This window comes from Bombina bombina, unplaced genomic scaffold, assembly GCF_027579735.1.
Source record: "Bombina bombina isolate aBomBom1 unplaced genomic scaffold, aBomBom1.pri scaffold_688, whole genome shotgun sequence".
Lineage (NCBI taxonomy): Eukaryota > Metazoa > Chordata > Amphibia > Anura > Bombinatoridae > Bombina > Bombina bombina.
Window position 1 is genome coordinate 46,866 of NW_026512612.1, and position 21,015 is coordinate 67,880.

The 21,015-nt window shown below is 39.5% G+C and overlaps 1 protein-coding gene across 1 annotated transcript in view; it reads right to left on the minus strand.

The window, feature by feature from the left end:
- The window catches only part of LOC128644427 (inositol hexakisphosphate kinase 1), a gene marked incomplete at its 3' end in the record, with an annotated part of 52,490 nt that extends 43,759 nt beyond the window's left edge, over positions 1-8,731 (minus strand). Inside the window, exon 1 of the mRNA XM_053697052.1 lies at positions 8,579-8,731. The remainder of the gene's footprint in view (positions 1-8,578) is intronic.
- Positions 8,732-21,015: the final 12,284 nt, after the last annotated feature.

The window sequence follows — 21,015 nt, forward strand, 5'->3', positions numbered from 1 at the left end:
CACCATTTCATCGCCAAATGCGATCAAATAAAAAAAAAAAAATCGTTCACTTTTTCACAAACTTTAGGTTTCTCACTGAAATTATTACAAACAACGTGTGCAATTATGGCACAAATGGTTGTAAATGCTTCTCTGAGATCCCCTTTGTTAAGAAACATATATGGCTTTGGCGTTGCTTTTTGGTAATTAGAAGGCCGCAAAATGCTGCTGCGCACCACACGTGTATTATGCCCAGCAGTGAAGGGGTTAATTAGGTAGCTTGCATGGTTAATTTTAGCTTTAGTGTAGAGATCAGTCTCCCACCTGACACATCCCACCCCCTGATCCCTCTCAAACAGCTCTCTTCCCTCCCCCACAATTGTCCCTGCCATCTTAAGTACTGGCAGAAAGTCTGCCAGTACTAAAATACGTTTAAAAAAAAAAATTCAAATTCTGCTGTGTAGGATCCCCCTTAGCCCCCAACCTCCCTGATACCCCCCAAACAGCTCTCTAACCCTCCCCCTCTACCTTATTGTGCGCCATCTTGGGTACTGGCAGCTGTCTGCCAGTACCCAGTTTGCCATAAAATATGGTATTTTTTTAATTTTTAAATATTTTTCTGTAGTGTAGCTGCCCCCCCCCCTCAATAACCAACCCCCCACCCCTCCTAAATCCCTTAGATAAAAATCCCCCCTCCTCTCTCCCACCTTATCTAAGCAAATTGTGCCATAGTGTAGCGTTCCCATCCGCTCCTGCCCCCATGAACGCTCCCGGTGCCCCTGAGCGTGATCCCGCCCTCTCTGACGCACATCCTTCCATCGATAGCCGCCCACCCGCCTCCCTGCAACGGCTCTTACCCACCAACGATCGTGACCATCATGGCTAAAAAAATGTTATTGCAGGATGCCCCAATAGAGGCATCACTGCAATAACAGGATCGCTTCCACCGCTTGAAAACACCGACGACGTACAGGGTACGTCCTTGGTCGTTAACAACCGTTTTTTTGTAGGACATACCCTGTACAACGTTGGTCGTTACTGGGTTAAAGGCAAATAAAAATGCAAAAAGAAAATGCTATAATGTTTTATTTATTTGCAAGCAATAATAAAATGTTGTTTAAAACATAATTAACCTCATCTTCAAAGCAGCAGTGCACTACTGGGTAATAACGGAACACATCTGATGAGCCATAAGAGGCATATGTGTGTAGCCAGTAGACATGCGCATTCGTCAGTTCAATCACTACCGAAAATGTAAGGCAGTGGCCGATCGCATCATTCGGGTCTTTTCTTACTAGACTTCTTCTGGAGGCAGTGCAACACACTAAGATTTGACTGACATTTTGCTTTACTCCAAATCTATAAATTAGCTGCAGCTCCCACAGTAATTATCCATATCCCATTTTGTAGCTCAACATAACTTTGTTCTGTGTAAACACCCTTTGCGACTACTTTTCTCATCTAATTTCTCAAGAACTTATTAGTCTGTTCTTCTCATCATAAAAATTGTCCACATTTTTAGGATATCTTTACTGGAGCACAGGTGAAATAATCAGCTAATTAGTAAACATGGTTATTTTACCTGCTCTCAATCAAGGTAATCCTGAAATTCTAAACCTGTGGGGGAGGAGTCATTTGAAAACTAGTGATCTACACCAGACATCCTCAAACTTGGCCCTCCAGAGGATTTGGAACTAGATTTCCCATGATGCTCAGCCAGCTGATATGCTGGCTGAGCATCATGGGAAATGTAGTTCCAAAACCTTTGGAGGGCCAAGCTTGAGGATGTCTGATCTATACTAATGAGCCACTCTATCACAATCTAAACTCTGTGCTTCCCCCACCTAAACACATAATGCTCCTTGTGTAACCCTTCCCAACCTGATCTATCTCCTCCTCACATCTACATTATTTTACCATCTTTTTACATATATTCCTGCTGTTCTCCTCACCATCTATAGGTTTCCCCAACTCCAGTCCTTTGGTCTCACAGACCAGATTACCAGGGCGGCAGATATAATATGCTGCTCTGTAACCGAGGTTATCCAATCTGTTCACATCTAACATAATAATAAATATCTGGCATGTTAGTGGGTCCTGAGAACTGGAGTTAGGTAACCCCGGTCTAATCTTTACATTAAAGGGACAGTCTACCATAGAATTGTTATTGTTTTAAAAAGATAGATATTCCCTTTATTACCCATTCCCCAATTTTGCATAACCAACAGTTATATTAATATACTTTTTACCTCTATGTTTACCTTGTATCTAGGAACCTTCTAACAGCCCCCTGATCACATGACTGACTGTTTATTATCTATTGTCTTAAATTTACCATTGTTTTGTGCTAAATCTTAAATAACCAATAATAGTTATAGTGATTTTCCAAGTGTTTTATACTGAATAGCAGTGTCAGTACTTGCTAGCCGTTTTCCAACCCAAAATTCTATCTTCTTGGCAAATATTTTGTTATAATCCCTGGATGATCCTTCTGTAAAAGAAAGATATGATGGTGTAGATTGTTTTTAGATCAATAGAAAAGAAAATTGTGCTTACCAGTCGACGCGTTTCGGTCACAAAGAGACCTTTATCAAGACTTAAGACTTAACCATTTTGGGTTGGAAAACGGCTAGCAAGTACTGACACTGCTATTCAGTATAAAACACTTGGAAAATCACCATAACTATTGCTGTTAGGATTCACAACACTTTAAGGATTATTGTTTTTTCTTAAAGAGACACACTGCTTATTATAATTTATTGTTGGATTATTTTTTCTATTAAGTTTTCACTGTTGGACTATTTTTAACGGTTAGACTATTATTTACATTTATATAAGTCACTATTTGAACACACCACAATGTTTTTGTAAATTATTGGTTTTTCATTTTTCACAATCTTTGTTCTTAATTCACGTTTTTTGAAGATCAACCTATTTTTTTGACCATTAATATTTTTTGCACACAACTTTTTTGATACACATTTTTTTACATTGGCATATTGCTGTCACAATATTTTTCACTTGACAATGCGTATGTGTTAAACACACAGTTAAAGGTCCTACTCAGAGTCTTACACTTTAGTAACTATTGGCAATATTTAGGAGCATTGCATAAAATCGAGAACATTATTGGTTAGATAATATTATATAACTGACTAATATATTTCACCTATTATGTGTATGTGGTAAACACAAAGTTGAATTTCTGTTGTGAGCCTTATACTAAATTTGGAATTTTTTAGGAATATTTTTTAGAGCAATGTTTGCACAATTTTAAATGCTATATCTGTTACATAACTATTTGTTTTAACTATTCATTTAGCTATTATTGTTGTATAAATTTGATTGTTTATACATGGATCCATGTTTTTAACTTATTTTTGTACTAAATAAATTGTTTATTGTAATCGTTTGATAATATTGCATTTGGTCCAGACCCAGCCTTCGTATAGTTGGCGCTTTGGTATACCTTATTAGTTTCATCTTTCCATTTTGACAACTAGGTGTCAAATTATCAAAGCCAGAGGTCTTATTTAGTAGGCACTAGGTGTACTCCACCATCTAAAATCTTAAATAACCCCCTGTGCCTGAACACAGTGTTATCTATATGGTCCACGTGTACTTTCTGTCTCTTTGTGTTGAAAAGAGATTTAAAAAGCATGTGATAAGAGGCAGCCCTCAAAGGCTTAGAAATTAGCATATGAGCCTACCTATGTTTAGTTTCAACTAAGAATACCAAGAGAAAAAAACAAATTTGATGATAAAAGTAAATTGGAAAGTTGATTAAAATTAAAAGTCCTATCTGAATAATGGAAGTTTAATTCATACTAGACTGTCCCTTTAACTCCCCCACCCCCTTAAAGGGACAGCCTACTTGAAAATATTTATTGTTTAAAAAGATCCCTTAATTACCCATTCCCCAGTGTTGCATAACCTACACTGTTATATTAACCCCTTAATGACCGGACCATTTTTCAATTTTCTTACCCTTAATGACAATGGCTATTTTTACATTTCTGCAGTGTTTGTGTTTAGCTGTAATTTTCCTCTTACTCATTTACTTTACCCACACATATTATATACCGTTTTTCTCACCATTAAATGGACTTTCTAAAGATACCATTATTTTCATCATATCTTATAATTTACTATAAAAAAAATATAAAATATGAGGAAAAAATTGAAAAAAAAAACACACACTTTTTCTAACTTTTACCCCCAAAATCTGTTACACATCTACAACCACCAAAATACACCCATTCTAAATATTTTCTAAATTTTGTCCTGAGTTTAGAAATAGCCAATGTTTACATGTTCTTTGCTTTTTTTGCAAGTTATAGGGCTATAAATACAAGTAGCACTTTGCTATTTCCAAACCACTTTTTTTCAAAATTAGCGCTTGTTACATTGGAACACTAATATATTTCAGGAATCCTTGAATATCCCTTGACATGTATATATTTATATTTAGAAGACATCCCAAAGTATTGCTCTAGGCCCATTTTGGTATATTTCAGGCCACCATTTCACCGCCAAATGCGATCAAATAAAAAAAATAGTCGACTTTTTCACAATTTTTTTCACTAACTTTAGGTTTCTCGCTGAATTTATTTACAAACAACTTGTGCAATTATGGCATAAATGGTTGTAAATACTTCTATGGGATCCCCTTTGTTCAGAAATAGCAGACATATATGGATTTGGCGTTGCTTTTTGGTAATTAGAAGGCCGCTAAATGCCACTGCACACCACACGTGTATTATGCCCAGCCGTGAAGGGGTTAATTAGGGAACTTGTAGGGAGCTTTTAGGTTTAATTTTAGCTTTAGTGTAGTAGACAACCCAAATTATTGATATAGGCCCATTTTGGTATATTTCATGCCACCATTTCACCGCCAAATACGATCAAATAAAAAAAACAAAACAAATTTTTCACAATTTTAGGTTTCTCACTGAAATTATTTACAAACAGCTTGTGCAATTATGGCACAAATGGTTGTAAATGCTTCTCTGGGATCCCCTTTGTTCAGAAATAGCAGACATATATGGCTTTGGTGTTGCTTTTTGGTAATAATAAGGCCGTTAAATACTGCTGCGCACCACACTTGTAATATGCCCAGCAGTTAAGGGGTTAATTAGGTAGCTTGAGGGGTTAATTTTTAGCTTTAGTGTAGAGATCAGCCTCCCACCTGACACATCCCACCCCCTGATCCCCCCCTGACCCCCTCAAACAGCTCTCTTCCCTCCCCACCTCACAATTGTCACCGCCATCTTAAGTACTGGCAGAAAGTCTGCCAGTACTGAAATAAAAATATTTTTTTTTATTTTTTTTATTTTTTGGCATAAAGTCTGCAGTGATAGATCCCCCCTTACCCCACAACCTCCCTGATCCCCCCATACATCTTTCTAACCCTCCCCCTCTGTCTATTTGCCGCCATCGTTGGGTACTGGCAGCTGTCTGCCAGTACCCAATTTGCCCCCCCAAATAGTTTTTTTTTACTTTTTAAATATAAAATATTTGTTTTCTGTAGTGTAGCTGGCCCCCCTAAATAATCTTCCCTCCCCCTCCCAGATCCCTTATTAAAGAACCGAGATGCCACTGCATCTAGATCAATCGTTTATTTTTTAAATGGGCTGTAAATTTTGTGTGCCGCAACGGCAGCAAATGTTTAGAAGGAACGATCGGTTATAGATAAACAACAAGATGTAATGCTAGGTTAAAGCAGCTCCCACCCACCAACTCATTTGAACACATACATAGCCGATGCAGATGGGGCCACAGAGTGGCCCTTTCTGCATCGGTATGTAAAATGGGGGATTGTAGTGATGCCTCAATATTGAGGCATCACTACAATCCCTTGTAAGCAGCTGGAAGCGATCATGATCGCTTCCAGCACTTAAGACAACAGAGGACGTACCAGGTACGTCAACTGTCATTTAGGGAAGTTTTTCCTATGACGTACCTGGTACGTCCTCTGTCATTAAGGGGTTAATATACTTTTTACCTCTGTGATTACCTTGTATCTAAGCCTCTGCATACTGCACCTTTATCTCTGTTCTTTTGACAGATTTGTATTTTAGTCAATCAGTGCTGACTATTAAATAACTCCACAGGAGTAAGCACGTTAGCTATAAGGCACACATGAACTAGCGCTACTCTGAAAGACTGTAAAAAAAAAAAAAAAAAAAGAGAAGAGGTGGTCTTCAAGGGCTTAGAAATTAGCATGAGTCCACCTAGGTTTAGCTTTCAACAAATAATACCAAGAGAACAAAGCAAAATTGATGATAAAAGTAAATTGGAAAGTTGTTTAAAATTACATGCTCTATCTGAAACATGAAAGTTTAATTTTGACTAGACTGCCCCTTTAAAGTGAAGGTAAACTTTGATGAATGAAAGCCTGTTTTTTAAAAAATACTATTAAAACAGGGGCACTTTCATTCATCAAAGTTTAGAAAGCAGCCGTTTTGTTTACAAACTTACCTTTGTTCTTTTCACAGCCAGAGCAGCTTCCCCCACCCGGAGATCCTCTCTTCACACGGCAGCAATGACTAATCCGGCTTCCTCCAATCACGGCTTTCCCCCCAAGGGAGTCATTGCACCCCCAGGGAGTCATTGCCTGAGGCCATGCCATGATTGGAGGAAGCCGGATAAGTCATTGCTGACGTGTGAAGAGAGGATCTCCAGGTGGGGGAAGCTGCTCTGGCTGTGAAAAGAACGAAGGTAAGTTTGTAAACAAAACGGCTACTTTCTAAACTTTGATGAATGAAAGTGCCCCTGTTTTTAATAGTATTTTTAAAAAAACTGACTTTCATTCATAAACGTTTACCTTCACTTTAAGTAATCCCTCATCCCAACCCATCTAATCCCATTACCTTCACTTTAAGTAATCCTTCATCCCAACCCATTTAATCCCACTGTGTCTACTCTTACTGTGTCTAATACCAACTCCACACACCCAATATCCGCAACAGTATCTTTTCCTTCTGCCGTCTCCCCCCCTCCAATATCTTATCCTTCTGCCGTCTCCCCCCCCCCCATATCTTATCCTTCTGCCGTCTCCCCCCCCCATATCTTATCCTTCTGCCGTCTCCCCCCCCCATATCTTATCCTTCTGCCGTCTCCCCCCCCCATATCTTATCCTTCTGCCGTCTCCCCCCCCATATCTTATCCTTCTGCCGTCTCCCCCCCCCATATCTTATCCTTCTGCCGTCTCCCCCCCCATATCTTATCCTTCTGCCGTCTCCCCCCCCCATATCTTATCCTTCTGCCGTCTCCCCCCCCCCATATCTTATCCTTCTGCCGTCTCCCCCCCCAATATCTTATCCTTCTGCCGTCCCCCCCCCCCAATATCTTTTCCTTCTGCCGTCTCCCCCCCCCAATATCTTTTCCTTCTGCCGTCTCCCCCCCCCAATATCTTATCCTTCTGCCGTCTCCCCCCCCCAATATCTTATCCTTCTGCCGTCTCCCCCCCCCAATATCTTATCCTTCTGCCGTCTCCCCCCCCAATATCTTATCCTTCTGCCGTCTCCCCCCCCCAATATCTTATCCTTCTGCCGTCTCCCCCCCCAATATCTTATCCTTCTGCCGTCTCCCCCCCCCAATATCTTATCCTTCTGCCGTCTCCCCCCCCAATATCTTATCCTTCTGCCGTCTCCCCCCCCAATATCTTTTCCTTCTGCCGTCTCCCCCCCCCCAATATCTTTTCCTTCTGCCGTCTCCCCCCCCAATATCTTTTCCTTCTGCCGTCCCCCCCCCAATATCTTTTCCTTCTGCCGTCTCCCCCCCCCAATATCTTATCCTTCTGCCGTCTCCCCCCCCCCAATATCTTATCCTTCTGCCGTCTCCCCCCCCCCCAATATCTTATCCTTCTGCCGTCTCCCCCCCAATATCTTATCCTTCTGCCGTCTCCCCCCCCAATATCTTATCCTTCTGTGTTCTTCTCCCCCCCCCATTATCTGATCCTTCTGTGTTCTTCCCCCCCCCATTATCTGATCCTTCTGTGTTCTCCCCCCCCCCCCCCCATTATCTGATCCTTCTGTCTTCTATCCCCCCAATATATTATCCTTCTGTCTTCTATCCCCCCCCAATATATTATCCTTCTGTCTTCTATCCCCCCCAATATATTATCCTTCTGTTTTCTATCCCCCCCCAATATATTATCCTTCTGTCTTCTATCCCCCCAATATATTATCCTTCTGTCTTCTATCCCCCCAATATATTATCCTTCTATCTTCTATCCCCCCAATATCTTATCCTTCTATCCCCCCAATATCTTATCCTTCTGTCTTCTATCCCCCATATCTTATCCTTCTGTCTTCTCTCTCCCCAATAGCTTAACCTCTCCCCATAACCTATTTTTCTCCCATCTCGCCAATAAATTATCCTTTTCCTCCCACTCTCCCCCAATAGCTTATCCTTTTTAGATATCTTTCTTGTTTCCCCATTTCTTATCCTCCTCCCTTTATCCACAACATCTTACCCCTCCCTTCTAAAAATGTAAACCCTCCCTTATCTCTATATCCAATCCTGACATCCTTCTTTCTATCCAATTATCTACATCCCCAATTGCCTCTCCGACCTTAAATTTATAACCCCTCACCTCCAATCCACTGGACACCTCCCCAGGCGCTGCACCCTGCACAGCTATGGGAGGGCGGTTACCCGCGTCGGTCTCCTCCCGTTCCCGGTTCCTCTCACCCGCTCCGTACTTGTTCAAATCAACAACAAGATGGCGGCCAACCGGGAAAGAGGCGGCTCGGGGATCCGCTGCCATAGCAACAATAAAATCATGTTACGCCCCGCAAAAGTCTTTGACCAATAGCAAACAGACCTCTATTTCCCGCCCTGCACTTTTATAAATATTACTGGGTGTGTCAGGTGTTTGTCAAAGGCATTTGTAACGCCCACTACGGCCGCTGTCAGTAGCTGACAGATCTATACTCACGACTCAGATCATGTGATCTAAATCTTTACTACGATTGGTTAAGATGAGGGACTGCAGGATCTATCCATTTTTGTCAGTCAGTCGCAGTACCCGTTCGCCCTCTAGTGGTAGTTTGCAAAATCGCTTCAAGATTATCTTTTTTTATTTACCTGCATTTCCAGAAATAAATAGGAGACCGGGCGGATACAACATGGTTTTATAAAGTTGCTTTATATTTTTTCATGGAATATAACATACATTTAGATGGTGGCAAAAAACTGAATTTTTTCCCCATCCTACTTCTAACAACACTATTTTTACAATTAGTTTAGCTTCATCATTCCTCAGTCACATTTCACCCCCAATTTGTTCAACAATCATGAATTAGAAGCTTTATTTCAGCCTGTCCCTTCTTCTTTTATTTGTCTTAGATTTATCCTTTAAGGGATACTAAACTCAAATTTAGACAGAATATGCAATTTTAAGCAACTTTCTAATTTACTCCTATCAATTTTTCTTCGTTCTCTTGCTATCTTTATTTAAAAATCAGGAATGTAAAGCTTAGGAGCCAAACCATTTTTGGTTGAGAACCTGGGTTACACTTGCTTATTGGTTTGCTAAATTTAGCCACCAATAAACAACACCATCCAGGGAGCAGAACCTAAAATGGTCCGGCTCCTAAGCTTTATATTCCTGCTTTTTAAATAAAAATAACAAGAGATCGTAGAAAAATTGATATTAGGAGTACATTAGAAAGTTGCTTAAAATTGCATGCTCTATCTGAATTATTACATAATTTTTTTGAGTGTAGTACTCCTTTATGAAACATGGCACACAACTCAAATATTTTCCCTATTCCCTCCAGAAGACGCACAAATTGCCAATACTCCACCCCTGAATTAGAAATACTCCACCTCTAAGCTAGCTAGACTCCACCCATGATTAATACTAACACTGACCTCAGAATGCACAGTCACTGCCCTCTTACACCTGGTTCTGTTTCTTTCTTTCTTTCTCTCTCTCTAGTGCAATGTGCTATGGTGCTTCAGGTGATATTTAAAGCGACCTTAGGGAGAAATTCCTTTTGTCATTTTTCTCTTGAAAAATAAACATGAAACAACATACTTGATATGTTTTATTGTGTTATTAAATCACTTTAATTACTTATTATGGGAAAATAATAGCTTTTTTAGCGCCATTCTCATTTGGTACAATTGATCGTAACTTTATCTACTGGTAAAGAGATCTAGCAGATTTCTGAGGATTGAGCATTATTCGCATAGAAGGAACTAGGTATTTGTGTGTAATCAAACACATTTATCAAACAGGTGGTGATGACCATCAATTTAATATGTAGGTTGAAACACAATCGTTAACTGAAACTGAAACGGCTGTGTAGAAGGAATAAAAGTGTTAACAAGGTTAGGTTGCTGAAGAAAGTTTAATGTTAAAAGTCATAAATAATGGCAAGACTAAGCACAGCAACAAGACACAAGGTAGTTATTCAGCATTAGCAAGGTCTCTCCCAGAGAGGCAGCCCAGTGCAATATAGTACTGCATGATATCAGTGTTGTGTTACACTTACACTTTGTGCTTTGTATTTTAAATTACTATACATTTCAAATTGGATCATTTCAGTGTTATTGCATTTAAGCTTTGTACTTTCTCATTTGTATTTTAATACATTTACATTTTGATCTAGCAGTGATTTTACACATTCTGTTTCTGTTTTGAAAGTTTCTGTATTACTTTAAGAAATTAGGATCATACTTTGCATATTTCTCTGTAGCTTTTAGAAATTACATTGCACCTTGTATTTGCTGCATTGCAGAAAGTGGGAGGGACAGGGCATGTTCCTGGGATGAACAGGGGAGTTCCCAGGGTATACCAGAAGCTTTCTCACAAATCTTGTAACATTTTCTAAGCATTTTAAATAAGCTGGTCTCACAGATTTATCTCACCAGCTGTATGCAGGTGAAGTTTGCTTAAAATTCACAATACACTTATTTTAACTGACAGAAAAGTAATACATACTAAGATATAGACAAAATCAAGTTAAATTGTAGTGAAACCATTTCAGTTTAATTTGGCATTGATGCAAACTGAGCCTTTATATCAGCCCCAGTGGTTCTCCGGTTACCTTCTCTCTCCTATGTGAAATTTTGTATCCCAGAGAGCTTCATTACTTTCTATGGAAGGCTTCTCTCATCTCTCTGGGATTTTCAGGGTCCTCCCCTTTTCTTAGAAAATTCAGCTTAATAATTGCCCTCATCTAACTTTGTATTATCATCATTCTCATCCTTGCAGTCCCCACCTCCTGTTTCTCACCCTCCTACCCATCTAAATGGTAAGTTCCTATGGGAATAGGACCGTCAATTCCTCCTGCTTTGTTTGATAAATTTTGTCTTGTCTCTTAAAAATATTGTTTGATCGTTGTACTTTTTTTTTTTTTTTTTAAAAACAACTTTATTGTCATATAAGTTTCGTACAGTACAATGAAATGTAAAAGTATTCAAATAACTTTCTATAAGTACAAGTTTCTTTGACCATCGTCATCAAATTACAATAAACAGTTTTTCTTTCTCATTAAATTTTACAGTTGTACATTGTGCTGCGTCTAACAATGAATAACTAAAACATTCTGTTGCTACAGTTGTCAGATAGCTAGTATCAAAAGTTAAGCTCATGATTAAACATAGTCAAGTATCTGATCGTGGTTGCTACGTGGGAAATTTGTTTGCTACATATTTGTCCCAAATGATTTTCATTAGACTATATGATTCTTCAGTATGTAATTTAATGTAGGCATATTCCTCCAGTTGTAGGATGTGTTGAAAAGTATGAAGCCATTTGGCCATGGTGGGTGTGTCTTTTTGTTTCCAGTTCTGAACTATAAGTGACTTCATGCTATTACTTGCAATAAATATTAATTTTTTCACGTGTTTGTATTTTTTTGGGAATAATATTAAATAACCATATGCGGGGGTCTGGTGGAATCGTGAATTCAACTATTTTTGAAGTTTCCCTGGCCACTTTTTCCCACATTTCATTTATTGAGGGGCATTTCCACCAAATATGAGCCATACTACCCCTAGCAGTGTCACATCTCCAGGAAGTATCACTTGCTGATTTGTAAAGTTTGTGTATCCTGGAAGGTGTAAAATACCATGTTTGAATTATTTTTAAATTTAGTTCTATTAGACGGCTAGAGGAGGAAACCTTGGTCACATTCGAGAAGATCGCCGAGACCTCTCTCGGTGTCAGATCTAATTCTAATTCTTCATTCCACCTATCTATGTAATATGGGGTGTAGCCATGTGGTGGGATTTGTCTTTTTGTGTGGTGTTTCTGATTTACTTACGCCTAGATTTAGAGTTTTGTCGGTAAAGACCTGCGGTGCTGACGCTGCTTTTTTTCCAGCGCACCCTTAAGACAAAGCTTGTATTTAGAGTTGTCTGAATGGCTGTGTTAGCCTCAGAAAAGGGAGCGTTGAGCAGAAATTTACTCCACTTCAACCCTCAATATGAGCGTTGTCTACGGTAGCTGGAAGCTGGAAAAACGTGCTCGTGCACGATATCCCCATAGGAAACAATGGGGCTGAGCTGGCTGAAAAAAAACCTAACACCTGCAAAAAAGCAGCGTTCAGCTCCTAACGCAGCCCCATTGTTTCCTATGGGGAAACACTTTCTAAGTCTACACCTAACACCCTAACATGAACCCCGAGTCTAAACACCCCTAACCTTACACTTATTAACCCCTAATCTGCCGCCCTCGCTATCGCTGATACCAACATTATACTATTAACCCCTAATCTGCCGCTCCGGACACCGCCGCAACCTACATTATAGCTATGAACGCCTAATCTGCTGCCCCTAACATCGCTGTCACCTACATTATATTTATTACCCCCTAATCTGCCCCCCCCAACATCGCCGCCACCAACCTACACTTATTAACCCCTAATCTGCCGACTGGACCTCGCCGCCACTATAATAAATGTATTAACCCCTAAACCGCTGCACTCCCGCCTCGCAAATACTATAATAAATTGTATTAACCCCTAATCTGCCCTCCCTAACATCGGCCCGCCACCTACCTACAAATATTAACCCCTAATCTCCCGCCCCCAACGTCGCCGCTACTATAATAAAGTTATTAACCCCTAAACCTAAGTCTAACCCTAACCCTAACACCCCCTAAATTAAATATAATTTAAATAAAACTAAATAAATTTACTATAATTAAATAAATTAATCCTATTTAAAACTAAATACTTACCTATAAAATAAACCCTAATATAGCTACAATATTACTAATAGTTATATTGTAGCTATTTTAGGATTTATATTTATTTTACAGGCAACTTTGTATTTATTTTAACTAGGTACAATAGCTATTAAATAGTTAATAACTATTTAATACCTACCTAGTTAAAATAATTACAAAATTACCTGTAAAATAAATCCTAACCTAAGTTACAAATACACCTAACACTACACTATCAATAAATTAATTAAATAAATTACCTACAATTAGCTAAACTAAAATACAATTAAATAAACTAATCTATAATACAAAAACAAACAAAACTAAATTACAGAAATTAAAAAAAAATTACAAGAAGTTTAAACTAATTACACCTAATCTAAGCCCCCTAATAAAATAAAAAAGCCCCCCAAAATAATAACATGCCCTACCCTATTCTAAATTACAAAGTAATCAGCTCTTTTACCAGCCCTTAAAAGGGCTTTTTGCAGGGCATTGCCCCAAAGTAATTAGCTCTTTTACCTGTAAATAAAAAAACAACCCCCCCAACATTAAAACCCACCACCCACATACCCCTACTCTAACCCACCCAAACCCCCCTTAAATAAACCTAACACTAACCCCCTGAAGATCTCTCTACCTTGAGTCGTCTTCACTCAGCCGAGCTGAATTCTTCATCCAAGCGGAGCAAGAAGAGGTCCTCCATCCGGTAGAAATCTTCATCCAAGCGGGTCAAGAAGAGGTCCTCCATCCAGTAGAAGTCTTCATCCAAGCGGGGCAAGAAGAGGTCCTTCATCCGGTAGAAGTCTTCATCCAAGTGGGGTCTTCTATCTTCATCCATCCGGAGCGGAGCGGAGCCATCTTCCATACAGCCAACTCGGAGCCATCCTCTTCAAACCGATCGACTAACGACGAATGACGGTTCCTTTAAGGGACGTCATCCAAGATGGCGTCCCTCGAATTCCGATTGGCTGATAGGATTCTATCAGCCAATCGGAAATAAGGTAAGAAAAATCTGATTGGCTGATGCAATCAGCCAATCAGATTGAAGTTCAATCCGATTGGCTGATCAAATCAGCCAATCGGATTGACCTCGCATTCTATTGGCTGTTCCGATCAGCCAATAGAATGTGAGGTCAATCCGATTGGCTGATTGAATCAGCCAATCAGATTTTTCTTACCTTAATTCTGAATGGCTGATAGAATCCTATCAGCCAATTGGAATTCGAGGGACGCCATCTTGGATGACGTCCCTTAAAGGAACCGTCATTCGTCGTTAGTCTGTCGGTTGAAGAGGATGGCTCCGCATCAGCTGTATGGAAGATGGCTCCGCTCCACTCCGGATGGATGAAGATAGAAGACCCAGCTTGGATGAAGACTTCTACCGGATGGAGGACCTCTTCTTGCCCCGCTTGGATGAAGACTTCTACCGGATGGAGGACCTCTTCTTGCTCCGCTTGGATGAAGAATTTGGCTCGGCTGGGTGAAGACGACTCAAGGTAGGGAGATCTTCAGGGGGTTAGTGTTAGGTTTATTTAAGGGGGGTTTGGGTGGGTTAGAGTAGGGGTATGTGGGTGGTGGGTTTTAATGTTGGGGGGGTTGTATTTTTATTTACAGGTAAAAGAGCTGATTACTTTGGGGCAATGCCCCGCAAAAAGCCCTTTTAAGGGCTGGTAAAAGAGTTGATTACTTTGTCATTTAGAATAGGGTAGGTCATTTTATTATTTTGGGGGGCTTTTTTATTTTATTAGGGGGCTTAGATTAGGTGTAATTAGTTTAAACTTCTTTTAATTTTTTTTTATTTAATTGTATTTTAGTTTAGCTAATTGTAGGTAATTGATTTAATGAATTTTTTGATAGTGTAGTGTTAGGTATATTTGTAACTTAGGTTAGGATTTATTTTACAGGTAATTTTGTAATTATTTTAACTAGGTAGGTATTAAATAGTTATTAACTATTTAATAGCTATTGTATCTAGTTAAAATAAATACAAAGTTGCCTGTAAAATAAATATAAATCCTAAAATAGCTACAATGTAACTATTAGTTATATTGTAGCTATATTAGGGTTCATTTTATAGGTAAGTATTCAGTTTTAAATAGGAATAATTTATTTAATTATAGTAAATTTATTTCATTTTATTTAAATTATATTTAATTTAGGGGGTGTTAGGGTTAGGGTTAATAACTTTATTATAGTAGCGGCGACGTTGAGGGCGGGAGATTAGGGGTTAATATTTGTAGGTAGGTGGCGGCGATGTTAGGGAGGACAGATTAGTGGTTAATACAATTTATTATAGTGTTTGCGAGGCGGGAGTGCGGCGGTTTAGGGGTTAATACATTTATTATAGTGGCAGCGAGGTCCGGTCGGCAGATTAGGGGTTAATAAGTGTAGGTAGGTGGCGGCGACGTTGGGGGGGCAGATTAGGGGTTAATAAATATAATGTAGGTGTCGGCGATGTTAGGGGCAGCAGATTAGGGGTTCATAGGTATAATGTAGGTTGCGGCGATGTCCGGAGCGGCAGATTAGGGTTTAAAATTTTTTATTATAGGGTTGGCGATGTGGGGGGGCTTCGGTTTAGGGGTTCATAGGTAGTTTATGGGTGTTAGTGTACTTTATAGCACAGTAGTTAAGAGCTTTATGTTCCCACGTTAGCCCATAAAGCTCTTAACTACTGACTTTTTTTGACGGTAGGAGTCTTGTCGGTAGAGGCTCTACCGCTCACTTCTTCCAAGACTCGTAATACCAGCGTTAGGCAAATCCCATAGAAAAGATAGGATACGCAATTGACGTAAGGGGATCTGCGGTAGCCTCGAGTTCGCAGAAAGAAAGTGGGCGATAGACCCTTTCCTGCCTAACTCTAAATACCAGCGGGCGGTAAAAAGCAGTGTTAGGACCCCTTAACGCTGCTTTTGACAGCTGACGCCATACTCTAAATCTAGGCGATAGTGATTCAAATGTAGTCATAGGCCTCATTAGATTTCTTCGATCTGGGTGTTTTGTGATATAAGACTGACATTCGCTCAAAAGTAGCCAATTTTTAGAAAACTCTAGTCCTTCGTTCGCTAACTCCGCCGAATTATAAAATTTATGCTCATTGCCTAGCTGATAGACCGCTAACGTTCTTTGTTTTGTAGTTAGAGTTTTGCTGGGGATGTTCAATCCTGGGAGGAAATCTATGTTATCTGTGAGGGGCGTTAAAGGAGAGTTCCGTGAGGATATATTCGGGTATGATATTAGTATTTTGTTCCAGACATGAAAAGTCTCTGAAATAATAGAGTTAGGGTTGGGCTCTAGGGAAGCCTGCTTGTTTGTTAGCCAACATTGAGACCCCAGGTGTGTCTTGTTCACAATGTTGTGTTCAAGTTCCACCCACGCTTTTGTTGAGAAATTTGTGTACCAGTCAATGATCCGTTGTACGAATATTGCTAGTCTGTACTTTTCTATGTCTGGAAAACCCAATCCACCCCTTTTGGTTGGCATGCACATTAATTTTCTATTAATCCTAGCTGGTCTATTTTCCCATACGTATGCAAATAACTTGGACTGCAGTGAGTTAATGAAATTCCTGGGCAAGGGGATGGGAAGAGTTTGAAGGATATATAATATCCACGGCAGGACATTCATCTTTAGGACTGTAATTCTCCCTAGCCAGGAGATATTCTTTGATCTGCTATAATCCTCTGTTGAATAGGGATATAGTTTCATTGGAATACCTCATTAAGTGACGGGGCTAGGTAGATGCCTAAATATTTCAGGGACCTTTCTTTTATTTTAAATGGGCACATCTGACAGATATTTTGGGTTTGTGGAATTTCGTGGTTTAAAAGGAGCATCTCAGATTTGGATTTATTGATGAGAAAGTTGGATATTTTTTGGAATTTATTTAATTCTTTGCAGAGGTTGGGTATAGAGGTTGTGGGGTTGGTAAGGAAAAATAAGATGTCCTCAGCGAATAATAGGATCTTATGGGTATTACCTGCAATATCTATAGCTTGGATTGAGTGTCTTTCTCTGACTGCTGAAGCTAGACCTTCTACTACGCATGCAAACAGTAATGGGGATAGGGGGCAGCCCTGTCGAGTTCCGTTTGATATGCTGAATGATTGAGACAAGTGGCCATTAACTCTAACCTTGGCTGAGGGGGAATGGTAAAGGGCAAAAATGTTTGATATGATGGAGTTTCCTAATTGGAATTTTTGTAGTATGACCCTGAGGAAGGTCCAACAGACGCAGTTGAACGCCTTCTCCGCGTCTGTTGAAACCAAGACCAAGGGTATTTTCTGGTGCTGGGTATATTTGAGGAGATGTAATGCCCTTACAGTGTTATCTTTGGCCTCTCTGTTTTGAATAAAGCCCACCTGATCCTTTTTGATAAGATGAGGCATTACCTGGTTTAACCGATTGGCCAAAGTTTTTGCATAGGTTTTGAAATCTGAATTTAATAGATAAATAGGCCTGAAGTTTTCCACCTTATTTGGAGATTTGCCTGGTTTAGGTAAAACCACTATATGTGCTTCTAAATTCGTGTCTAGAAAAGGGTTCTCTTCATTTATACTATTAAACAAGTTTAATAGGTGTGGTATTAGAAGGTCTTTTATTGTTTGTAATAGCTATTTGTGTAGCCGTCTGGTCCTGGAGCCTTCCCTAAGGGAAGGTCCTTTATTACTTTCTTAAATTCCTCATATGAGAAATGGCCGTTCATTTGTTCTCTATCTGTTCCTGTTTCAATGTGGGAAGGGTTAGGTTCTCTAGGTATTCTTGGATGAGTAAGCTTTTTTTTGTTTTTGATGTATTTTCTCCATGTTTATTTATGTTATATAATCATTCGTAATATGATCTGAATGCCTCTGCTATTTGGTCAGTTGTGTATAAGTCCTTTCCCATAGTGTCTGTTATCTGCATTACATATGTTTTATTAATTCTCCTCTTGAGTTTTCTGGCGAAAAGTGAGCTGCTCAGAGAGTCTGGAAAGAGTATTATGTAAATAGATTCTTTCTTCTTTTACTTTATGTGCTTTCAAGCTTATTAATTCACCTCTGACCACGGACTTATGCGCTTCCCATAATAACTATTATCTGATATTGAAGCTTGGTTTAGTGCGAAATATTCTGCTATGGTTTTTTCTATTTTGAAAGAATTTATTGGGTCCCTTAATAGGTTGTCATCTATTCTCCATGTGTGCTAGATTGTGTTCATTAGGGGCCAATATATAGTGCAAGCAACCCACCATCGAATGGTCAGACCAAGTTCTGGGGTAAATGGTGAGGTCTTTTACTCTTGATAAGCTGGCTACATCCAGCATAATATAGTCTATACGGGAATAGCGGGCATGGAGATATGAATAAAAAATTATAATTTCTCTCACCTGGATATTTCACTCTCCAAGCATCATGAACCGTGAGATCTTTTAGGCACTGTCTTACTATGTTGATTGTTTTGTTAGGGACGGATGAGGTATGGTTGGAGTTGTCCATGTGTGGGTCAAGAGTGAGGTTGAAATCCCCTCCTATTATTAAAGTACCCTTGGACACTTCCAGTAATAAATTGGTTAAATGTTTAAAGTATAAATCTTGTCTGAGGTTAGGGGCGTAAGTGCAAACCATAGTCACCAGTGTGTTGTATAGCTTTCCTGTGACAACCAAATATCTCCCCTCTCTATCCCTGTGTGTCGATATCTGCTGGAAGGGTATATTTCTTTTGATTAAAATTCCCACCCCGTTTGTCTTGGTTGTATTGGATGCATAGAAAGATTCTCCATATTTGTATTTAAATGTCTTAGGTTCACGGCCCTTTACAAAGTGTGTTTCTTGTAAAAACACGATATCCCCCTTTTTATCCTTTATGTCTTTTAACACTATACTTCTCTTGTGTGGGCTATTAAGACCTTTTGCATTTGCCGTTAGTATGTTAATACTATTCTGTTGTTTTCCTGTCATCTATCCTAGTGATAAGGCTAGAAATATCTTTGGTTGGAACCTGAAACTTGTCTTGTACTATGTTTGTGTGGTGTCTCCCTTCATGGCAACTATCATTTGTCCTCTGACCTGTAGCATCATCAAAACAATAATCTATAACCTTAGAAACATTATAACATCGAACCGCATACACTTTGAACTTAATAAACATTTCAAACATTACAATCTTGGCACAATCCATCTTGTGCTGTAAATCAAAAATAGGGGGACTCCTCTCGCCAATATAAACTTAACTTTGCTTTGAAGGGGAGGGGGGTAGAAAACGCATCTAGTTAAGAAGATTCCGGGAATATCGTCAGTATCTTAACAATAAAAAATGAACTATAACATAGCTGCTTTTACGTATTTTAACTGTGGGTTTACTAACATTATAAATGATCTGGGCAACTTACAAACACAACCCAGGTATTAACCATCTTTACTTTTTGTTAAAGTCAATTCAACATATATCATTTTTGTGCCCTAGGTTACACGCATCCTTATTGGGCCTGGTGACCGTTTTATGGCAGAGTCTCAAAAAATTCAAAATAGAACTATCTCACCCTCTGTTGCACTGTCCTGGTATTCATCCTGGTTAACTGTTAGATGTTGGTGCCAGTTTTGGTCTTTTATCTTTCCTCTTTTTCGCTATGACTGTCGACCAGGCCGGTTTTTGACTTACATGCTTGCTGAAGGATGTTGCAGCTGTCGGCGGGCTTGGCCTATCCTCGGCTATAGGTGGTATACTAAAGGAGATGTTCAGTAGTTGAGATAAGTCTTCCAGATTTTTGAGAGATCTATACGTCACTGATCTCCCTTCGTGTTGAACATGTAGGCAAAATGGAAAGCCCCATTTATATCTCACATTCTTTTCCTGTAATATTTTGGTTATGAAGCGGACCTCCTTTCTTTTCTGCACAGTTATGGGACTGAGGTCTAAGAATATTTGTAAGTGGTGGTCTAGATATGATATCTGTCTCAGCTGTCTCACCTGTCTCACCTGTAGCCATATCTTCTCCTTATCTGTGAACCTCAAGAACCATAGAATAATATCTCTTGGGGGAGCATTCGGTGGAGGAGGGGGACGCAGGGCTCTGTGCGCTCTGTCCAGTTCCATATCAGGTGCTTGCTGGTTATTCTGCAGGTGCTTGAACAACCCTTGTAAATACTCCGGTATTTCTGCTGGTTTTATGGATTCTGGTGCTCCTCTCACCCTCAGATTATTTCTGCGGCCCTGGTTATCGAGGTCTTCTAGCTTATCATCCTAAGCTTCCATATAAGCTTCTTGCTCCATGGCATGAGTTGATAATGAGTCCACTATTTTTTCTGTGGTATCTTGGGCTTCTTCTATAGACTCTATCCTGTTACCTATCTCCTTTATATCTTGCTTCATGGAAGACAGTTTAGATTGTATTATGGCTTTCAAACCATCAAAGTCTGCCTTGGTAGGTAAATTGGAGATATCCGTCTTTATCTGATCCGCATATTCTTTTGAGATTGCCACCAATGAAGAGTTGGTCTGTGTCTCCATTGCAGTAGTGTCTATCTCCCTGTGTGAATTTTCTTGGGGTTGAAAGAAATTGATTACTGATACTGGAGAAGGTGTTTGGTTTTTTTGTAATTTGTTCTGTTTGTTAAGTCTTTTGAGGCCATCCCTAGCAGCAGGATTTTGAGTACTAGCAGTTGTTTGTTAGCTGGTATGTTCTTCCAAATTTTCATTTTATTTTTTCACTAAGGGTTAGCAGGGGGCTGCACTAGGAACATTGTGAATATTGGGACTGGTGATAGCCACGTGGGCCGTCTTATAAGCTGCAGCGCTTTGTTTTTATATAAGATTTTCTTTTTGCTTTATGTGATTGTTGTTCATTTTTCATACCTGTTACATGAGGA